The sequence below is a fragment of the Callithrix jacchus genome, chromosome 12, assembly GCF_049354715.1.
Source record: "Callithrix jacchus isolate 240 chromosome 12, calJac240_pri, whole genome shotgun sequence".
Taxonomy (NCBI): domain Eukaryota; kingdom Metazoa; phylum Chordata; class Mammalia; order Primates; family Cebidae; genus Callithrix; species Callithrix jacchus.
Genome location: NC_133513.1, coordinates 35956738 through 35961713, shown reverse-complemented (window position 1 = coordinate 35961713; position 4976 = coordinate 35956738).

The window sequence follows — 4976 nt, the reverse complement described above, 5'->3', positions numbered from 1 at the left end:
ATTCATCTCCCTCATTTGTTCAGCCAGCGTGTGCTGAGAGCCTGCCCTGTGCTGCACACTGAATGTGGATGGGATACAGCAGCATGGCCTGACCCAGCCCTGGAAACCCTCCTGTGGCTTCTCTAGGGGGACTTTGCTTTAAGCCTCCCCAGCAACCCAATGTCCACTGGCTGCTTCTGGGAAGCCTCAAAAGTGTGGAGAACCCTTCCTGATCAGTGTATGATCCGTTTAGTTGAAAAACAATGCCTTTCATAGCAACACCCACGCAGGAGCTTTTCATCCCAATTAGAAATGAGTGGTTTAATCTGTGAGCAGGGGCAGAAGTTGGATTCTGACAAACACTTCAACCTCTGAAAAGAAAATAATGCTCAAGCCTCCCCCTCCATTAGCAGGAGGGCAGTGTGCCCTCTTCCCTCTGTCTTCTTTCTAGAGGAGAAAGGAGAAGGGAAATAGGGGAGATAGGATTCTCCTGACAAAGTACCAGCTTGGGCCCAGGAGATGAGGGAAGCAGATGGCAGGGTCCATGGGGCCCTGTGTTCCTCTTCAAGGACCCACCATCCACTGTCTTAAGGAGGCCCATAGGAGAGGGACATGGACTGTATCACCTGAGGAATGCTGTCAGCCTCTGGGGGCTCACCACTCTTAGACCAATATTTTTACCATTCAAAAGCCGGTCTGTGAGGGTTTGCTCTGCTGCACTAATTAAGTGTGCTCTGTTGGCATTGCCAGGCACTTTCCTGGTGTTCCCTCCTCCTTTAATCAAAGAGGTACCCTCAGTTTACTCCATGTTACTGATGTGGAAATTGCTTCTCAGGTGCATGAGGGACTTGGCCCAGTTCACACAGAAGTGGCAGTGCTGGGACTGAGTTAGCTCACAGCATGCTCATCTCTCTCTGCCTCTGGTTCATGTGCCCCTGGGCCCCCTCACCTTTTAGTTTGGAATGCCAGCTGCCTGTGGCCAGGGAGGCTCCCACGCTCAATCTTCACAGCTCCTGGCTGGAGACCTGCTGATGATTCAGTGTCTAAAAAAACCAGGCTGAGTTCCTGGGTCTCCAATATGTACCCAGGAAGGAGGTCGTGTTTCTCAAGTATGGACCTTGAACAGACACTTTCAGTGGGACCCTTGCTCAGTACCCTGGACAGAGCTGTGGGAGCGGCATGACTGTCAAGCCCCTCACGGACTAGGTGAGACACTGGAGGCTGGAGGGGCTGGCCTTGCATGGGTACGTGTGCATTAACATGGGCCTTCCTCCAAAGACTCTCAGCTTCAGGGCACAGGAACCTTGTAAGCCCAGCACTGAGCATGGCCATTTAGGTCTGACCTCCAAATCCAAATGGCCTCTGACTACCTAGAAAGGAAGGCCCTGGAGCTCAGCTGTGGTGTGAACTTTACCTGAGAAGTCTTGGAGCCATGCAGCACAACACAGGAATGTTGGCAGGAGAGAGAGCTGGGTTAGAGTCCCGGCTCCATACTCACTGGCTGTCGCTTGGCCACTCTGTCTGTTTCCCGCCTGCAAAATGGGAACAACAGTAGCGCCCACCCTACAGGTTGCTGTAAAGATAAGAGAGGAAGCAGGGAATGGATTAGTGGGTGGGGGACAGGAAGTTGTCAGTAGAAGGCAGCTTCTTGAGGGGCAAAGAGGGAACAGTGTCCCACCACTCGATGACACTGGCAATAGAGAGCTCTGCCCCAGCACAGCAGCCATGCTGGCACAAGCGGCAGGACTGGGGCAGCCTCATCCCAGCAGGGCTTTCTTTCTCTTGCAATGGGCCCTGCTGCTCTCATGATTTCTCCACATAAAGGTGGATGAGTAAATGCATTTCCACACCAAGGACCCTTGGAAAGCACAGCACCTCAGGGTCAAGAGTGTGAGCAGTCAAGCCAGGGAGAGAAGGTATGTCCTGGGCTGGGAGGCAGAGCCACAGAGCTGGTCTGTGTTGGTCAGGGAGGGCTTGCCATTCTGGGGAACACATCGCATCTCTCTCTCCAGGAAGGTCATCTTGCCTCTCAACCCTCCCTTGGCTTCTACTCACGCCAACCCTTTGCCCTTCTAGCCCCTAGGGTGCAGAAGGGGCTCGTCAGCTGCCCTGTGGCATTTGCAGGGCATCTGGACACGCGCCTACTCTCAGCCTAACCCTTCTTGTTCTCAGGAAGGAGGTCCTTCTGTCCTGGTGTTCGTCATCCAGGAATTCCCCGAAGCACCGCCCCTAGGCGCTGTCCTCGGTTCTGACCAACAGCGCACCTACTTGTGGCCGGCGGCCAAGGACCCTCAGGCAGAGTGGAGTTCCAATCTTCCTAGAAAGCTGGATTAGGCTGCAGAGTTGCGGGATCTTGAGCCTTCATGACAGCAGATGTCTGACACCGCCTGGGTGTACTCAGCCTCGGAAGCAGGTGCTGAGAGCCGTATGTGGACTCGTTTCTTGCAGAGCAGCTGTTGGGGCACACTCTGCACTTCAGAGGCAGAAGCCCTCCAGGGTGATGCGACATCAGTCTTGTAAGTGTTGCTTTGATGTTTCTCTCTTTCACTTTCCATGTAATGAAAACAACCCCAGTTCTTCTGTAAAATGAGAGAAATTGGACCTCCTTAAGGAGAGAAATTGTACCTTACTCTCAGGTACAGAGGGGACAGGATTCCCTACCACCTCTTGTGACAGGATCCTTCCAGCTCTGCCAGGACTTCCTGGCTTCGAGCTCAGAACTTCTTGACTTAGGGTGACAACTAAAACCCAGGAGCCCTTGCACCCTTCCCACTCTGTAATAGTGCCCCTGGCTCAGTCCTGCTTAGATCAAGTGTAAATGTCCAACCGGGATCTGGACCATGTTCCTAGAATAGATCTTCTCATGCAGCCGCTTGAGTGAAGTGGAAATGGGGGGCTCTGGAGTCTCATAATCAGCCTCTTCCCATTCTTCAGGGGCTCACAGAGCTCACACTGAAAACCTTAACCCTAGAAAGAGCCTTGTAAACAGCAGCCTTTGAATAGGTCCTGGTGGGGTGAACTGAAAAGTGTAGCCTGGGGGCATTTTGAAGATCCCACTCTCCTCTACCTTCCAGCTCCTCCTGGCTCCATTAATTTGACAGAAGTACACTCTACACAATAGTTTCAGGTACAAGCCATTAGCCCAGATGAGACAAATAGTGTCTCATCAGTTCATAAAACTTGTCCATAATCACATTCTAGAGGCAAAAAGAACATTTAGCTTTTGCACTTGATGCAAGAGACGTTCAGATAAAATGGCTACATTTGCATGCAACTCTAAATTCTTTCCAAATTTCCATTGAAATGGCCAAGAACAGAACACAGAATAGGAAGAGCATGCATCGATGCCAGAAATTGGAGAGGTGTGACACTGACAAATCAGAAACTTGGATATTCAAGATATTCTTCCAGAAAAGGATGGAACAACACAAAATAGAAAGAAATCCTGACCCAACCACTGTCAGAGCCCCATGACCATCCTTTACTGTGGAGATCTAAGAACTAGAGGCAAGACAGCTGGGGCACCTCTGGATGCTACCCTCCTTCTGAGAAGGGACTGAAGCCTTGGGTCATTGAAAAGGTGCATAAGATCTCACTTGATTTGTGTCCAATAAGAAGAATAACTGCACTAGGCAAAGAACAGGGACACTGCCCCAGCTATGACTGCCACGACAAATATGATTAAGAGCAATGGCTCTGATCAGGGCCAGAAATTCTAGGTTTTCATCTAACCCTCAACAGCTGAGTGACCAAAGTTGCTTGATGATGTCCAAACCTCAATTTCATCATCAGTTTCACATATATATATCTATAATTTTTAAATTAAAAAAATTTTTTTTGAGATGGAGTCTTGCTCTGTCACCTAGGCTGGAGTGCAGTGATGCAATCTCAGCATACTGAGACCTCTGCCTCCTGGGTTTAAGCGATTCTCTTGCCTCAGCCTCTTGAGTAGCTGGGATTACAGGTGCCTGCTACCATGCCTGGCTTGTATTTTAAGTAGAGATGGGGTTTCACCATGTTGGCTAGGCTGGTCTTGAACTCCTGACCTCAAGTAATTTACCTGTCTCAGCCTTCCAAAGTGTTAGGATTACAAGGATGAGCCACCATGCCCAATCATCAGTTTCATTAATAAATGAGGGGTATCTTAGAATCCACTTCATAGAGTTGTGATAATTAAATAAAGTAATTCATGTTACAGACTCAGCACAGGGTGGGTATTTGGTAAACTATTTGTTCCCGAATATAGCAGTCATTTCCAATGTTGGGTAAGCAGGATGATCAATTTATATCAATTTATTTCAAATAGAGAAAAATTCAGCTTTATTAATAATTAATTTGCAGACTGACCCTGGCACCTGCCTTGATCCAGTGTCAGGTGGACTCTGGTTTTGATTGGCAAAGGCAACCCACTGGGTCAGAGCAAGAGACCCCCACTGCAGAGAGAGGGCAGTGGTCCCCCACATGTTTCTTCCTTTCAGAATTTTGCATTTATTGTACTTTCCATGAACCCAGCTAAGAGTATGTATAGATGATATTTTCTTAAATAGCTGAATCTTTTTTTGTAATATCTTTGTCTAGTTTTGGTATTAGGGTAACTCTGGACTCATAGAATGAGCTAGGAAATGTTCTTTCTGCTTCTCTCTTCTGAAAGAGATTATGTAATTTTTTGCTTAAATGTTTGGTAGAATTCACCTGGAAACCCATCTAAACCTGGTATTTTCTGATTTGGAAGGTCATTGATTATAGATTCAATTTCTATAGTAAATATAGACCTATTCAGATTGTTTATTTCTTCCTTTGTGAGTTTTGGTAGAGTGTATCTTTCAAGAAATTGGTTCATTTTATCTAGGTAATCAAATTTGTGGGTATAGAGTTGTTATTTATTATCCTTGTAATGTCCATTGGATATGCAGTGAGTTCCCCTCTTTCATTTTTGACTATTAGTAATTCTTGCCGTCCATCTCTCTTTTTTTAAGTTAGTCTGGCTAGAGGCTTAT